Source organism: Melitaea cinxia, chromosome 23 (assembly GCF_905220565.1).
Source record: "Melitaea cinxia chromosome 23, ilMelCinx1.1, whole genome shotgun sequence".
Classification (NCBI taxonomy): domain Eukaryota; kingdom Metazoa; phylum Arthropoda; class Insecta; order Lepidoptera; family Nymphalidae; genus Melitaea; species Melitaea cinxia.
Window position 1 is genome coordinate 6584653 of NC_059416.1, and position 19954 is coordinate 6604606.

The following is a 19954-nucleotide window of genomic DNA, read 5'->3' on the forward strand; positions in this document are numbered from 1 at the left end:
CTACATTTCCTTAGACTTCCTTCTCATTTTGTTACAGCAAGCAGTAAATTAACCAGGCAGATAACGTATATCAATCAATAACATGTACATTTGTAGCCATGTAATAATATTGAATTCAGTAGAAACAATTTTAATTAGTTTGCTATAGTATGTTGCTAATTGACCTTTTTTATCTTTTCAGGTGAATAAACAAACCAAATGGAATAAAACATTGGTAAGTTTGTTTCAATATTTCATAAATGCCTATTTATTATCAATTTGTTATTTAGTTATAGTATGTTGCTAACTGTGCTGTGTGGCTACGGCACTAAAGAATTTAGCCACCCCCTCTCTTCCCGTGGGTGTCGTAAGAAGCGACTAAGGGATAACAAGGTTCCACATCCACCTTGGAACTTAAGAAGCCGACCGATGGCGGGATAACCATCCAACTGCTGGCTTTGAAATACACAGGCCGAAGACGGGCAGCAGCGTCTTCGGTGCGACAAAGCCAATACTGCGGTCACCAACCCGCCTGCCCAGCGTGGTGACTATGGGCAAAACACATGAGTTCACGTTATTTTTGGCGTAAACTTGTGGAGGCCTATGTCCAGCAGTGGACTGTATAGGCTGTAATGATATCAATTTGTAAACATGTTTTTTTAAGATAATATGCTATTCATAATATATCGTCAGATACCAGATTCTTTCTGATACTTGTAAAGATTAGGTAGGTACATATAGATTAGGCAAGACCCGCAACGCTTTCTTGATGATTGCAGTATAATGTCAAAAGTATATAATAATGCATATCTGTCGTAACCGACGTAAATTAAGGTCGGTTTTTTTTTTTGTTTGAGAACAAACAATCATTTATTGTATATGTTAAATTACTTAATCTAAATAATATTAGTGTTCGCTTTTCATCCATTTCAAATGACGAAGACAAATAATTGTTAAAATATGCTGCTAAATGCCGAATAATAAAGCGCTGTTAATGTTATTTTGATTCAATCGAATTGAAGTCGGCTTAAATTTTCTTATGATAATGGAAATATAATTACCTCAACCTCTTACAACATTAATTTAATTTTATATAATATAATGAAATTAAGTTCTAAGGCTTTACAATATGGAGCTAATTACAGACTAATTACTTTATTACGTAAGTTATAGTATTTATTAACATTTATGGAAAATAATATATTGAATACTAATTTTATAATAGTAGTAAATGTACTGATTCTGATTATTTAGATAATAGGTATTTATTTATACCATAATTTAATGTTACCTTTCGATAATATTGGGCCTTAATGAAGTTAAAAAGTAGAGAGTGTGTAATATATATATAAAAAAAAAAAAAAAAACTAACACATGTAACTTCCAATGTCCCTTCTGTCACGGCTTCTTATTGTATATCATTTAAACTTTATGTTAATCAATCATCGCATAGCGTGACAATATTATTATTCATAATAATTATTCATTTCACTCTTATCTTATTTAATAGTTTATTTTGTTATACCACTCCATTAAATATTCTTATAAACCATATAAGGTGCATGTTATGAAATAAAATGGGTAGTGAAAACGCTGAGAGAAACGGTTTACCTACAGCGCTTTTTGCTTTTTATGTGAGACTGGCTAGGCGCACGGTTTCACTTTCGTTAGTTTGAAGGAAAAACGTACTAATGTTTTATATAGCCTACAGCTACCTCGTTAAACGGATTATCCAACTTCAAATTTTTTTGAAGTTTATTAGAGTTTACTTCCTTAAGAATCGATTTTCATATATGCTTCCGGTATTGAAAAAATCTAAAAAATTACCTCCCTCTACAGAAAAAAAATTCCATCTATTGGAACCAATAGGATTCCAATGGATGCCATCTTAGATAGATAGATGGCGTTATTTAAATCGTTTATTTACAATTTGATATAGAATGAATCTTTAGTCTTTAGTCTTAAAATAGTAAGCCTTTTTGTACCTATTTAGACACTAGATTGCAGTAAAAAACTCCAGTCGTGCTTCGGATCTGACACACATATTTTTTTTAATTCGATCTATTAATTCCTGAGATTAGTGCGTCCAAACAAACAAACTCTTCAAATTTGTAATTTTGTATAGGAACGTAATAGTTTTGGTATACTATTACGTATTTATACAAAATTATTTACTGTACCAACGAGAATAGCAAGCGTCAATTTATTTTTCGCTTTCAGAGTTCAATTGTTTTCATTAATTATAATTTGAAAATTCTAGTTGCATGTCGGACCTGACGCACATACTTTTTGTATTTAAAATTCATATAATTACTAGCTCTGACCCCGCAAACGTTGTTTTGCCATATATTTTATTAACCCCCTTAATCCTCCCTTCCTTATAACTTAGGGATATGAAAAATAGATGTTGGTCGATTCTCAGACCTACCCGATACGCACACAAAAGTTCATAAAAATCGGTCCAGCCGTTTCGGAGGAGTATGTTAACTAACATTGTAACACGAGAATTTTATAAGAGTTTATAAGATATAACGATGTGTATTATAGATTACAGAAATCCATCTAGGAGATGCGTTATGTGTTTTATCTATCATCAAACGGACGCTAAATTTAGTTGCTCCATCCGCCGAAGTTTATTTATGTCCAGAGATATTTACCGAGGGGCTTGAAAGAGAAATTGGCATTGATAGATGGATGGCGGATTATTGTAAAATAGTTATGAAATTTTGATGATACGTTGATTATAAGCAGTGATATAAAGATATTTTTAAAATATTTTTATTTAAGTTTAGATTTAAGATTCCAAGGTATTACCTTTTCTGTTAATATTATGAAGTAGTCGTCTTAAAATTTTATCAATTTAATCTGATAGAAATATCGTCGGTTGGTAACAAACACCGAAAGTGTTTAAGAGAGATATGCTGAAATAATGTAATGGAAAAAACGAATAAATGCTGGCAGGTTAATTTAAATGTAATAATAATTATGGTTATATTTTCTTGATAAAACCGTATTACTACGAGTAGAACTATGAGTAAACGCATAAAAAAAATTGAGAGTATATTTAACAGGATATCATATTAGTCATTTAGACATTTCGTTACTGTGTTATTTGTTACTAGTAAAATATTGACTAATTTAGCAGGATTTTTAGCCTTTTATATTTATTTGAAATTTATTCTGTCAGCCTTATAATAATAATATTCTACTAAATGTTTTTTGAAGTTATCAAAATTAAAATAGTTGTATGGATATCTCATTAACAATGATGGCTGGACGAGGATTGCGGAAAACCGGGATGTCTGGCGCGAGCTTAGGGAGTCCTATGTCTAGCAGTGGAGTGCAATAGGCTGAACTGACTGACTGACTGACTCATTAACAGTATTTAGAAAAAACTAAAGTAACTTAAGTATATAATCAATAATATATAATATAATTAATATCTCATTTCTCAATCTGTTTCACATTAATTTCGTAGATAATAGCCTGCGAGGGTTTGTCTTTGCGTCATTCCTAATCTAACGCGTCACTGTTATTACGTCATAATTATACAAAGTAAATCCCCTGAAAGATAATAAGTAAGGTAATAATTTTAAGTTGGAGTGATAATATGAAGTACTTTAGTGCTTCTGAATGAAAATCACGAATTTTTCATTCAATAATCATTCACCAGAACTGTTTCTATTTAATAATATAATAAATATTATTAATATTTATTAGATACATGTAGGTCGTATGTATAATAAATAGATATATTTATATAAACTTATTTTGAAACGATTACATCCAAGTATTTACCCACCCCACTGGATACAGACCTTAGAGAAGATCACAGTAAAATAAAAATAAATAATATTGTTATCAAGCATGTTAGTGTTCCTGAGGTTAGTAAGGTGGCCCGAACGGCGGTGGGAGTGGGGTATAAGGTGGTAGGCTCTGCAATGCGCTTGAAATGTTCCTAGTATGGTATGCGTCCATTGCCTACGCGGTATTCGCTTATTATCTGGGCGGACTCACGCTTGTTTGCCACCTATTTATTACAAAAAAAGTTGTTAAATACGATAACTGATGCATTACCTGCCTTACTTCTTCTTTTTTAGGGTTAATGGCTTTCAATAGTGCCAAATGAGCTTTACCTGCCTTAGGGGGCGTTCATAAAATACGTGAGATATCTAAGGAGGGGAGAAGGTCGAGTCAAATCTCATCTAATCTTACGTTGGAGAGAAGGGTCGGGGGGCCTCGGCAAATATGACGCATTTTTTTTCTGATTGAAAAGTATTATTTAAGTATTCTATTGTTAAATTTTTATTACACTTATAATTAAACTCTCAGCACTATTGATTAATAGTCTGAACTAGTCGTTAATAAAAGCACGAAGCATTTTTTTTCTTTTTACAATAACAATCCAACGCGTTTACGTAAGAAACCCACATTTTGAAAAATCTCACGTGAGATTGGGGAATGGGGGAGGGGTTGAATAAAATCTCATGACATCTCACCAGGAGGGGAGGGAGGGACAGAAAATTTAAAAAAACACCTCACGTAATTTATGGACGCCCCCTTAATAATTAAGACCCTATCTCTATAAATTACCAAGCTCAATAACTCGTAACCTTTTCGTTTTCTCTGAAAACTGATAATACTCAAAATCATTTATTGAAGTTCAGGCTTATCTGTAGATTTATTTTAATAGTATAAACTACGGTACTTAGGGACAAAATTTTTGTCATTTGAGAGAAAAGATCTACACCCAATATTACTGGAGTGATATTAGGTATATACATATTATAATTAATAATTTATTACATTTATATATCAGGCATCGAATTGAACCACCAATTTTGTTGCAGTATAACTGCCAACTACAGCTTTGAGCCAAACAAGATTACAAATAATAATACATTTACACGTTTTCAAACTGTAAGCTTTTAATTGAGAGGATGTGGATATTTTTATAATTATTCAACCATACTGTGTTCATTAATATTTAAATTAACAGCAACGGATATAGATTATGAAAAAATTCAAAGAATTTAAATTTACAGTATCGATAGTGTAGCGTCTAAAACAGTTTGCGATAGATAACTATGTTTTTACCATAGAATTTGGTATTTTATATACTATATCTGAGCAATTCCACGTTATGACTTTCATTCACTTTCAAAGTCACTTCCTAAATTTTAGAAAAAGTCCAAAATTCGAGAATATCTTAGTTCGTAGTATTGACTCAAATAACGCAAACTTTCGGCGGGAACGGCGACCAAGATAAAGACGAATAGATAGCTAGACAAAATGGAAAACAGTATGGATTCTGCCTCAATATTGATTATGCGACCTTCCACATATATCTTTCATAATCTCCATCTTCAATGTATCCGACCTTTTAAAGATTTTTAACGATATATGTATGGTACTATAATAATAGATTTGTTATAGACTCTGTTGTCATATCTACTGATTTAGTAAAGTTCTTACCGTCCACTGTACCTATATTGTATAATTTAAGTTTATACGCTTTGTAAATTCCAACATGCTTAACTTAATATACGATATTATTGTTCTCTCTTTAATTTCAAACATAATGAGAATTCTTCGAATATTTTTCTTAATTAATAACGTTTTTAATTTCCACTATTGCCATGAGAAATTGTAGACAGTAAATTAGTTTGACTTTTAATTAATAAGACTTGTAAAAACGTGCTTACATTTAAGATATACAATGAACATTATTACATTCATCTATTTAAATAAAGAACTGGATAATTTAGATTAGATTTAGATTGCAAATATCAAGCTTTCTGTATTTGATTCTATAAAATGAGTGAGGTAACGACCTCTTACGATTTCTGTTTTTGATTGATTTGTTCAGTCTATAACATCCACTAGGTACCACCTTTCACCACGTAGCTCTAATGTCGTAGTAAAAGTTCGGTTTCTAACCAAACACGATCGACTGTAGATTGGCAAAATAGCTTACCTAGTTGAAAACTACCGTTGATTTACGAGGATCTTATCAATGTGTTATAGAATCTTATCTATAGTATTTAATAGTATAGGTAAAGTAAAAGTAAATATCGCTTGTTACAAACTGCCGAACGTTCAGTTTTACGAATTGTTTTTATTCGCAGACAGAAAACAGATATGTTCGTTTACTAACCAGACCACAATTTTAACATAAATATGCGCAACGACTTCGTGCAAAACGAATTTTTAGCTTTTTTAAATTTCGTATCCAAATTTTACGATGCTTTCGCGGATCTTTTATAGACTTAGTTGTTGGTTGTGCTAGCGGTCACACGTTTGTTTACCACTCACCTTATATATGCCGTGGTCGGGTCGCTTGTACAGTCACGATTCAAAGTTAATGAAAACTAGATGAAAATATAGTCTATATTTCTGGTATTTGATTAAATTAAGGCTAAAATAAAATATAAAATAATATACGATATAAAATATAATATAAAATAAAATATAAAATAATAATATATAGATAGGTATAATAAATAAATTACGAACCCAAAATTTAATAAATGCCTAAAGATATTTTTGACATCAGTATTATATGGATAAAGACGATACGTTGGAGGACATCAAAAGAAATCTCAATTTACACTTCAGAATTCACACTTTCACCGAAAGAGTCAAGTTAATCGAAAAGGGTCTCGATTGGGGAATGAATTATTAATGTCAGAGATAATATAAGAAATGAAATTCAGAAAATATTGTTTTTATGTATTTTGTTTTATTCAACTAGGTCGCCAAAAAAGCGTAAATCTCACCTGATGGTAAGCGGTTACCGTAGCCTATAGACGTCTGTAACAAACACTACAATCATCGCAATTGAGTTGCCGACCCTACCGAGTTCTGGTCACCTTGCACCACAGGAGCATAACACTGCTTGAAAGCAGTATTATTTAGCTGTGATTTTCTGTGAGGTTGAGATACTACCCCAGTCGGACTGCTCCATATTTTAAGCAGATATTTTTGTTTTTGCGTACGTAAAAACTCCAAAGGTTTTCTTTAATTCTTTTCTTTAAGAAAACAAACAATGCTTACGACGTCGGGCTCGTTATGAATAATCTGTTTGTTCAGAGGAAAATGTTCAAACGCGGAAGTTTGTTTTGAAAATTAACTTACAACAATATTAAAAAGGGTTTGTTTGGTTTATGTAGATCTCAAGAGAAAATATTTAGGTATAGAAAAAAAAAATTCAATGCATAGGTTTATTTTTTACTCGCCCGCTGGAGCTGTTTATTTTTTTCCTGACCTTTGTTGTCACGATTTTTTATTTATTTAAATGTACATTTATATACAGTGTGAAACACAGTTAGCCTTTATCCTGAAACACAAGATTTAGGTTACGTTTAGCTACCTGAAATAGAAGAAAGTCTAGATTCATGAACAATGGGAAAATTTCTAGACAATTTTTTTTTATACAGTGATAGGCTTGCGTTTGACCACTATTTCACCTGATGATAAGTGAAAATGTAATCGATAGGAACGACGAAGTAACAATGAAATTCTTCTGTAAGATTGAAGTCGTTCCATTTTCATGCTGCTCTAGATTTTGAGCAAGATACGCTACGACAATATCTGTGCGTAGAGCACTTATAAAAAATATACAAACATTTATCACGTACGGAGGTCGAACCCTTAACGTTTTCCCAACACCCGGTTAGTATTTTCACTGCAATAACCCATCATATTATTAATATTTAACAAAAAAAGTTAAGAGCACACTTAAAGCACTTTTCCATTAGAAATTCAAACGTGTTTTTTTTTACATTAAATAATCAAACAAGCAGTAGACTGAAAAAATCCATAGCGTACGAAGGTTCGAGAATAAATTTCATAAATTATGTAAAACAGGAAGCTATTGAAGGATCGGAGCAGAATGGAACAGTCAATATCGGCATCGCTTTAGCTGAAACACGATTATATGAATAATTGAGGTTATGTCAATGTTATTACTATAATATATGACTAATCAGTAAGATTTTATTGAGAAAACATTCATAGATATTATACATTGAATTATATGAAATTATAATGTAGGTATGTACAAGACATTACATGTGAATTAAATTTACACTCGCGTTCATAATTGTTTCAACTATCTCTTTAATACGAGTATGTATCATAGCGATATATTTTGTAACCAATGACAATAAGTCTAATTTTTGCACAATTTCATATTATTTAATATGTGTATTATGTTGTATGAGTTTATGAGTTTACATATTTTCATAATTGAAATTCTGAAAAAAGAGGGTTCCTTAGATTGTCAAAAATTTCTCTAGCAAATAGCGGGATTCTTTAACAGTGAAGCAACGTGTCCTGAAAAAATTGAAAGGAAAAGTAAAGTAACCACCAGGACTAGGAGTATAACGTTTCGTAAACATTTTGCGAGCATTAATTTTGCCTTATAATCTTCTCATTGATCTTGCATTAGGCTTTATTTCTAGTACATCAATCACTTCAGCCTTCCACAGTCCACTGCTGGACATAGGTCTCCCCAAGTTCGCGCAAGACATTACGGCAGGAACTCATGTGTTTTGCCCATAGTCACCACGCTGGCCGGGTGGGTTAGTGACCGAAGGGCTTGCTTTGTCGCACCGAATACGCTGCTGCTCGTTTTCGTGCTGTGTATTTGAAAGCCAGCAATTGGATGGTTATCCAACTGCTTGCTTTAACAATGGCTGGTTATATATATATTTGTAGTACATAACATAACAATAAAATGTCAGATGATTCAGAGATGATAACCGATTAAAGTCGGAAAAAACATCTATAAATATTTATCAGCCGATAATGTTTGACTTGTACCATTAATATGAAATGTTATTGTAATTCTTAAATGAATAAATATTTATTTTTACGACATAATTTAGAAAGACATATTAAAATTATTTTTGTGAATTAGCATCGAGCACCGACGTGATTGCTTATAAAGGCGATAATATTATAGTTATTAGTCGAAATCGTTTTTGTAATAAAATATGTGACAGAAGATCTTAGATAGATAGACTCTTCGATAGAAAATTGCACTTTTGTGGTGATTTTCCATGCAAAAAATACCATAAAATTTTCCAGCTTTGTTAAAATTGCCAAAAAAATGTTTGTGATGATTTCTTTTATACCTTGCTAACAGTTATGATTACAACAAGACTATGCTATAAAGACTTTAATATCCGTAATAAAATGAGTGATGATACATAGTGTGTGTTTATATTTATTGATAAAGATAACTTAATGAAATATATTTTCAACTATGTAGGTATTTATTTGCTCACCTGTGGGAAACAGTTACAGACATCGCTCTAATTAATTTTCTTACGTACCCATAAAGATATATAGCTCATTATACTGATAATACGTCAAGCACAATAAATAAACCACCTATAGTTTCCACTGGTTATTAATTCAAACTTATCAATATACTTAAGATTAAACGCTAAAGTACTTACTGAACCCAATGTAATATCAGTTAATTGACTTCGATAATATTCAATTGAAACTGACATGATATACGGCCGTGGTAACAATGTAATGTTATTTATACATTTTTTTATGTACGACGCGATGGCGTAACAGTCAAAGCACTGGTTTGTGGCTTTTGCGCTGACAGTTGTTGGTTCGGTACCCGCACATGATAAATATTTGTATCGGCCATACAGACTTTTGCCGTGGTCTGGGTGTTTGTGCAGCCGGAGCACGTTAAGCCGTCGGTCCCGGTTGTTATCATGTAGGGAATATATCCGCTAACCCGCATTGGAGCACCGTGATGGGTTAAGCTCTGATCCTTTTTCTACATCGAGGAAGAGGCCTATGCCCTGCATTGGGATATTACAGGCCTTAGCGTAGCGTAAGCGTTATATTTTTTACATTTCATGATTATTAACACTATTTTTGAGAGTTAAAACTTGATGTTTCATATATGTTTTACTCATTGAAATCCTCTAATTAAAATTTTGTTGCGAAATACTTTTTTTTTTTAAATTTAGGTAGCTCGTTTAATAAGAGTCACCTTGACAAACAAGGTCCGTATTTTAATACACGTCAAAGAGAATTAGTGTCGCGCACTGCCGCTGCGTACGTCGTGGTTCAATGGTGTTATCGTCAAAATATGATTTTAGTTTAAGCATTGATAATAATATTTTTAAAACTGTTGTTAAACGGATGCCCTTTATTCTAGAATTTTTATAGAGAAACATGCTGTTAATAAAAGCAGTTTCTTGTAACGTAAAGAATATTTTTGGTTTTTGCTCTTTTTTACAGTTTAAAAATGTATTGATTGTAAATATAAATGTAATGACCATGATAATCAGGTGTCCGCTTACTTAAAATTTCGTCATCTTAGCTAAAGCCTTTTGTAATCTGATAACAAATAATTATAGAACGATTATGGACTTTGAAGTAAATCAAGTGAACGGATCCGATATCTAATGTTATTTTTGCGAGTATTATTCGCTACAACAACAACGTTGTGAAGAGTTTAGGCTATAATTTAAATCAGTTTTGTGAAAATGTTTCGTCTCGTTAAAATTTAAAAAGTAAATTAATTGCTAATTAATTAATTAAGTAATAAAGTAAGTTGTAGTTAAAACAAAGGCTTTATTATTATTTGAGTGTAAGTAGTAACGCGGTTTAACTTAAGTCAAAATATAATAGTAAGAACGACGGTAAAATAGAAAGAAAGAAAGAAAGAAACACGTTTATTCGGAGCATCACTCAAAAGGTCTAAAAAATATTGGAACGTCTATGCCAAAACGCCTTACAATTTGATGTTCTGTTATAACACTTAATATCATCTATTTTAGCGTCCACGTTTATTATTATGAGGAATAAAGGAACATGAACACCAAGTACATTGATTGATAATTACGTAAAAAGGTACGCTTGGAAAAGATTATTCTGGCGTTCTTTAAAGTTATTCTACTGCTTTTAGTAACAGGCAATTTGACCTGAATAAATATTATTTTACCAATTATTATATTAAGCGGAGGGCATTTGTTCTAATGGGTCTTCCCATTATACCTTGGAGAATGTGTAAAACCCTAGGTCCAAATTATCATCAGAGCCATTTGACAAATATTGCGTCCATTTGGAATAAAACCCAAAATGAGTTTGAATTATATTGAATCAAATTTTTAGATGTTAGCTTAGGTTATTCAAACTGCCTTTTTCGCTTGATGATATATCTGTATTATGAGATATTGTAATATTTATTTTAACTTATTTTATTATTAAAAATGTAAGTAAGACTCCGATTGTTATTAAGTCAACAATATATATAATAATAGTTATAACATCTTGTTGTGCTAAATCAACATTAGTGTCTTCAGACAGTCTTCCTTTAGATAATTTCTAAAGTTTTTTCTTAATCTTGTCTGCTTGTGGAACTTTAAATTCAAGATCCGTTTATCAAGAAATATTAAATTAAAAACGTGGAAGATTTATTGTAGTCTTGTTTAAAAAGGATACAAAGGAAAGTGAAATTATACTTTTCAATTTGTTTTAAATGACGCCTACGACTTTTGGTTGGTGTTAAAAATATAATTTTGAATAAAATTTGCGTTTATCCTATATAAATAATTACGTGCTAATCTTGAAAATATTTATTTTATATTTTCTTTTATTATTAATATAGTAAAATTTTCTATTATTATATTTTATTTTATTATCATAAAACTCTTTTACTTTTGATGAAGTTTGTTTAGGACAATGGCGGTCTCCTTATTTATAGGGTTATGTTTTGGGACGGTGTGTATATGTATGTGTGTGTGAGTGTACTAATATGTACCTGTGTGTACCAAATGCATGCATTAGTTTAAAATATGTAAGTATGTATGAATCCCTGTTATTTAAATTACTTATAATACAATAATAAATATTTCTGAACTATTTGTATTAATATTAAAATGAATACATTTGATATAGTTTTAACAATCAATATTTAGAGTAGGTTTTTTTTTTTTTTTTTTTTTTTAAATATATAGACTAGCGCTTGACTGCGATCTCACCTGAAGTCAAGTGAAGATGCAGCCTAAGGTGGTGCGCGCTTGCCTAGAAGATGCCTATTCACTCTTGATTTAAAGATACCCAAGTTATAGTTCGTTGGAAAAACGGAAGCCGGAAGGGCATTCCAAATTTTTGCGGTGCGTATTAGGAACGAGGAAGCAAATCGTTTAGTGCGAGATCGTGGGATTTCAACCACATAGCGGTGCAGATTCATGCGATGCCTTGCGGTTCGGTGGTAGAAAGGTGATGGTGGAACCAAATTGTATAGTTCTAGAGCACACTCTCCGAAATATAACCTGTAAAATACCGACAAACAGGCAACCTTGCGCCGATGCTCGAGACTTTGAAGTCTAGAGCGAACCAGCGATTTGTCACCGATGAGTCTTCTGGCGCGTCGATCCACAGAATCCAAAGCAGCGAGCTGGTACTTGGCAGAGCCATCCCATAAGTGGCTGCAGTACTCCATACACGATCGAACTTGTGCTTTGTAGAGAGTAAGAAGCTGTTCCGGTGTGAAGTACTGCCTGACTTTATTGAGGATACCAAGTTTCTTACCAGCAATTTTTGCCTTGGATTCTATGCATTGTCCGAAGTTCATATTAGACGAAATATTTATGCCTAGAAGATCAATACTATCGGTGATCAGTACAGATACACCCCGGAAAGTCGGAGCCAATGGGAATGGACTCCGTTTAGCGGTGAAAAGACACGCTTGCGTTTTGGAAGCATTAAATTTGACTAGGTTGGCGTCACCCCAATCGGATACCTCTTTCAAAGCCAAATTCATGCGTTCAACCAGAGCCTCTCTATGCTCATGAGTTTCAGCCCCACCAGCTCGGGGACCGGACACGTATCTCTCCGTAACAGTGCTGTCATCCGCGTATCCAAAGATACCGGGCCTGAGAAGGTCATTTATGTGAATCAAGAAGAGGGTTGCAGAGAGAACTGATCCCTGAGGGACACCGGCATTAACCGCCATCAAGTCAGACGAGGAGCCATCTAAGACCACCCGGAATGATCGTCCACTCAGGAAATCTGATATCCAGTCACACAAGCCCGGGGGTATTCCGTAAGCTGAAAGCTTGCTCAATAGGCTCTCATGCCAGACCCGGTCAAATGCCTTCGATACATCAAGTGAGACAGCTAGCGCTTCTCCGTGCTTGTCCAAGGCTTCGCCCCAGATGTGCGAGGCGTACACTAAAAGATCCCCCGTGGACCTGTTACGGCGGAAACCGTATTGCTGGTCCGACAGGAGGTCATTCAACTCAAGGTATGCTAGGAGCTTTTCATTCAGTATACGCTCCAAACTTTTACACAGTATGGAGGTGATCGCGATAGGTCTATAGTTAGCCGGGTCGGCACGACTACCTTTTTTAGGTACAGGTTGTACGTTGGCAATCTTCCATGCTTTAGGAACTTGAGCGGATTTTAGAGAGAGGCGGTACAAGCGCGTGAGAATAGGAGACAACTCAGGAGCACAGTGTTTAAGTACTCTTGCTGGTATCCCGTCAGGACCACTAGCCTTATTCACGTCCAAGTTACGGAGTACTCTCAAAACCTCAGTTTGGCGAATGCGTAGTTCTGACATAACAGAGTCGCAAGGTGGATGTCTGGGCGGTGAGGCACTACCTGCATCAAGGAGCGAATTTTCTGCAAACAGATTCGCTAAAAGGTTAGCCTTGTCTGTCGCAGTAAAGGCCAGCGATCCATCTGGTTTAAGCAGAGGAGGCAGCGGTACCAAACTGTTTGATATATTGTGTTATAAATGTTTATTTATGTTTTATTATTGTTAAATTATATTTTAAACCACACAAAATTATTATTCGTTTAAATTATGAAATAAATTAATTAATATTGATATTAATTTTACCGCAAAGCCATCAACTCTCAACGCTATTTTGATATTGAATAATAATTTAATTACATAATTAAATTAACGTCCAGAATTATTCAATTGAAAAGTATTATCAAGAAGAATACATTTTGAACGAGCTGTAAATAAAAACTTTTTTAACCACATTGCTACAAGTACTTTTAATATTTTCCACTAGTGTGGAAAACACTAGTGGAAAGTCCGCCTGTAAGCAATTACGAAAGTCCCCGGTAATTAAGAGCGAATTGTAAATTAAACTATACATATCAATATATGTATATGCTGATTACAATTTTGTTATATGACGACAATTTTATTATTGATTTATTATCTCATGTATACGCTGATTACAATTTTGTTATATGTTATTAGTAATATATATTAATACAATTACACGTAGAAAGAGGCCTATGCCCAATAGTGGATGTTATAGGCTATATAAATAAATAAAAAATAGTTTGATTGTTTCATAAAGATAGATGAGTTGGTCTTGTTTCGGTTAACTGTATTATATCATGCAATAAATGTTTCTTTGTTTCTTATCAACGATCTCGAAAGGTTATACTCGTCGATCGATGTATTATGCTTTTTGTTCTTTTCCATGATCGTTTTTTTGATGACCTTTTTAGAAAGTATACAATAGAAACTCATAGGATAAGTATGTCATAACGTTTTTCATGGAGCACAAAGCATACACAAAACGAGCTGTAAAATATAATAAACAAGCACACAAAGACAATACTTATTAAAACAATAAATTAACAACATACACACCACTGTAAATGTAAGAAAGTCAATCAATTTTAATGTAGCTAGTTAACAAGACCGACAGAAGTTTCCAGTAGTCGTACATGTTATCTAATTGTCGAGTTTTAATCACGTTGTAGTCTCATAATACGTACACTCATACTAAGAACATACTTACATACAGAAGTAAGCACCAAGTACACAGTAAAGACACAGTGACGCACGTTATATTGTTGCTGCCTACTTACTAAGCAAATGACAAAAGCAATTTACTTTAGTACGGAAACATAAACAACTTGTGAAGTTTTAAGGAGTTTTGAGACTGTCATAACCGTTTATGAGTGCCAAGTTTAAAAATTAATTATCTTTTCAGCTTAGTTTTGAAGTGTAATGGTTTATATTTTTCACATTAAATAAAATGAGGTAAAAATAGTCTAATCTTGATAGTGGGAAGTGATTGTAAATACTGATTAAAAGTTGTGTAAAAATCCAGTTTTTAACCGACTTCAAAAGCTCTATTTTTATTTTATTTCAACTACATTTTTTACTATTATCTCGTATCTTTATACTGCTTTTACTGATTTTTAACAGACGTTCAATAATTGTATTTGCTGGCAAACGACAAAAAAAAAACCGACTTCAATTACATCGACAAGTAATACAACGTAAGCAGACGAAAAAATAGTCAAGTAAATACGCGTTATCAAAGATTACTCCAAAAGCTGTAATCAAATCTCGATGAAATTTAAATGTGACCACATGATAAATATCGGCTTTCGATTAAATTAAAAATCATCAAAATCGGTACACCTAGTAAAATGTTATGCGGATATCTCCTTCCTAACAAGAGAGGAATTGATACTTTTCTTGCAGTCCTCTTCAAATTTGATCGAGATATGATCTATAATTTTTGAGCAAGCTTTGATAACGCATATTTACTTGACAACTTTTTTATCTACTTACGTTGTATTAGTTGTCGATGTAATTGAAGTCGGTTTTTTTCCATTCTTTTTTTAATCTAAAGCTTCAACAGCATGTCGTGTGGTTTAAATTTGATCTAAATCTGACGAGTTATTTTTGTGTTTTTACTAATAATGTGAAATTAATTTTTTTTTAAAGTACATAATGGAGATGATATCGGGTTCTACACTAAACAATTATAGGTTTATTTTTTCTAAAGTGCTTTATTAATAAAGCTCATCTTGTTCATCATATTGCTTTCGACAACAAAAGAAAAACGGGAACAATACTCAGATGTAAACAAGTATCTGTCAAACCGTAATGGATCGGCGTGGTGAATTTTCCTTATCCTTGGCAGGTATATTGACATTTTGTGTTAATAGTGAAATATTATCCCGGGTAAAAAGAGCTGGAATTTTTAAGTACTTATATATTGTTGATATGTTATATTGAACTAAACGAAAAAATAGCTGTTTATTTGTAAACCCTACTCTCAAATGTTACGTTTTAATTATTTTTCTTTGTAACATAAAAATAGCCTGTGTGGTAATCGCAGTATAGAATAGCCACCCCCTTCTTTCCGTGGGTGTCGTAAGAGGCGACTAAGGGCTACCACAGTTCCACTACCACCTTGGAACTTAAAAAGCCGATCGGTGGCGGGATAACCATCCAACTGCTGGCTTTGAAATACACAGGCCGAAGACGGGCAGCAGCGTCTTCGGTGCGACAAAGCCAGTACTGCGGTCACCAACCCGCCTGACCAGCGTGATGACTATGGGCAACACACATGACTTTACGCCATTTTTGGCGCGAACTTGTGGAGGCCTATGTTATTTATGTCACCATGGAGGAATGGTGTTTAATGAAAGAATCGGTATTTTAGAGCCTGTGAATGTTAATTAAAAAAAAGGGACCAGAAACAAATATTTGTACAAAAATAAATACCGTTAGTAGAATTCGCTCACTGCTACTTCAGAATGTCATTGTTACAACATGTATACTTGTAACAAAAGATACATCAAGTCTCCTTGAGTTTTGTACAAGTCATCGTTATTAATCTTTTATCATCGTTTGCGTTGAATTGCTCTGAACTGTTCTAATTACAAGTGCGTATCACTCACTACCAATTGTTTGTTTTGAAATTTTGCTATCATATTTAGCTTAAATGTGAACTAAGAATTTTAGACAAGTTCTAAGTTTATAAGTATTTATATCAATATCGATATTTTGTTACAATAATAAATAATAAATAAATATCTTCAACATACACACACGGTTGTCTGTTCCTAAAGTAAGCAATGCTTGTGTTTATAGGTAACAGCCGACTGGTATAGCTACATATATTTTTATTTCGTGTTATTTGAAGACAAATACAAAAATATGAATTTTAATATTATGTGAAACGAGATGAATATCTATATTTTACAAATCTTAATATTATGTTGACTGTACACATTCTCTTAAAATGCACACATGGATACACATACAAAGACAAGTGTAAACACATGTACATGTTCTATAATTATACTCATAATATACAATAATTTGAAATTCTAATAAAGATCAAAATATTGTACTATCCGATTCACGATATATATAATTAAATAAACATTGTAATTTGTAAAGAGGATAACCATACCAATTCTCTACATTTCAAGGGCAGTTCATATAAACTGCATTTAAATTGCTGACCTAAGTATATTATGTTATTATATACAAATGTACGCTTACGATTTTTATGATAATATTAACAACCTTTCTGATCCTATATCTTTCTAAAAGAACTTAATCACTATAAGAAAACTAACATAAGTCTAAAAGAACTAAGTCTCATATAAATGGCAGTACTAAGAGGTTACGTAAGTAATAGCTTTAAAGTTTTTGACTTTAGTTCAGTAGTTTAAAACACTGTTTCACCATTTTTTATCTATTCAAAAAAAAAAAAAAAAACAGTAACAAAACCATATTTCTTCAATAAAATTAACATCCAGGATAACAGTCTGACAGGATAACAATCTTGGTATTTGGTTGGAGAAATATACTGGCTCCCAATGTTAAATAAATATTTAAATTGACATACGTCAGCAGACATTTTACGTAGATTATATAAATACAATTCTAAATTTACGTAAATTATACAAATAAAATAGATCTATGTGCTAAATGTGTAAAAGTAATTTTTGTACTTTCAGCAAATAGCGCTGCACACGTTTATACGTTACTTTGAATAAAATCTTATACAGCGCTTCTGGCTGAATTTATAAATTAATTAATTACGTACCACACTCCTTTATTAATTACTGTTATATGTTTAAATAACCCTTGATGTTCTAAATACACCGCGTGCTTTCTTATTTGGGCCTTATTTCGTATTCTTGTACCACGATGTTATCCAGAAACATACCAAGTTTGTTACTTTTGGTAAGGAAAAAATTCGCTTATGTATATTGTATTAGTGCAGAGAATTAAATTGCAACTTTTCCTATACAGACAAACATACATTTGCTCAATAGTGAGGCATTTAAATTCTTGAAACAATATTTTAGTTGTATTCATTTAGTTTGAGTTTTGTGTATGTATCTATGTATGAGTCATAATCTCACTTTTTTGTTTGTTTTATATTTATAATTATTATGTATAAATCGTCAAAAGAGCAATTATGCAAAGAGCATAAATGTGACTAGATCAGTTCGCAGTCGTATCACATCAATCATCTGGCAGTTGACGCGTCTATTTGTATTGTATAATTGTATGTATTGTAGTCTAGTGATTTCTTATGTCGTTCTGAATTGAGACTTGTATTCTACATACATATAGTCACTTATAAAAATTGTTTGTAACTCTAAGTCATAGTAACATAGTGTAATATTAATTAATATGTGTTTGTAGCCACATGTTATAGAGTTTTACTTACAGAAATAATTAACAGCTCAACAGACCTATGAATAATGGTGGTTTTCATTCCATGTTTGATTAAAACGGGAATTGCATTCGTATTGTCAGCAATATTGGGGAGAAGTTTATGAATTTTACGCGTCTAATTAATATGTATATTAATTGAGAGTCGCGTTTCAAATTAAATCTAAAATTGCTACAGAGGGTTGGTTTGTGAAATGGTTTTAATGAGGATATTCTCATCTTAATTATTCTTTTTTTTAGTATGCGTATAATCAACCCTATACCTTAAAAAATTAAGAATTATGGAATTTATATAATTAATATGAGTATCGTATTTTAACGTTAAATGTGAAATGTTAGCAGTTATAAATTTTGTACTAAAATTATATCTTGTACATTATGGTTAATAATATTTAGAAGTAATCTGAAAGTAAGAGGAAAATTTTTAAAACGTACAGATCTTCATTTCGTTGTAGAATACGACTGTAACTTTTATTATACTTTTAAGGTAGACCAGAGAAAATTTCTTGCTCAAAATCTAAAACATGGGAAGATATCGTAATCTTTCAGAAGATCACAGCTAAATTATGCTGCGCTCTCGTCAGAGCGTCTAGGGAAGCCCTGTGGTGATAGGAGTAGGGATGGTAACGCCCTTGTCTCTTTTTGCAGGCGTCCAATAACCACGGTAATCGGTCACTATCTAGGGTACTGTACATTTGTATGCTTATATTGGTGTGAAAAATATTAGTATGGATAAATAACATCCAATATTTTTATATTAAATTGATTGACCATTGTTTACAGTTAATTTATCGAGTCTAATAAAATTTCAATACGCATTAGGTTGAAATTTTAATTGTAGTAATTATTTAAAAATGACTAAGTAATATAAAAGCATTTACTGATGCAGATACTGAGATTAAAATTTAAAAAAAAATAACAGTTTCTGTCTTAAAATTTGTTATATAATATTTTTATTCTTCTTTTTATTTATTTATGTATTTTTTATAATAGTACTAATAATAATAATAAATTCTTTATTTTATTATAAGTATTAGAATGTAGACATTTGTATGTAAGTTACACCACATCTACACCACCTACCCAATTTAGATAATAAGTTTCCTTTTTATGTCTGGGATGTCTGGAAGAAATGGCTAATTAGCCATAAGTCCGCCCATTGTATTTCACTGCCTGTAACTATCTTTATGCTTTGTTTGTAATATATTTATGGTGTACAATAAAGTATAAAATAAATCAAATAAATAAATATTATTTTATAAGCCGTGGTTCTAGTCCGGTCTCCAGCGTGAAAAGCAGCTATTACTAGGCACACATCTTTGATAATAAAAAATATATACTAAAAGACTTCTAAATTTATCGGTTCATAGAGAATATGGCCGTTTTTATTAAGCTTTAAAATTTACAGCAGCTGCTTATATCAGTACACGGTTCCTGCTAAATCATGCCTCGTCA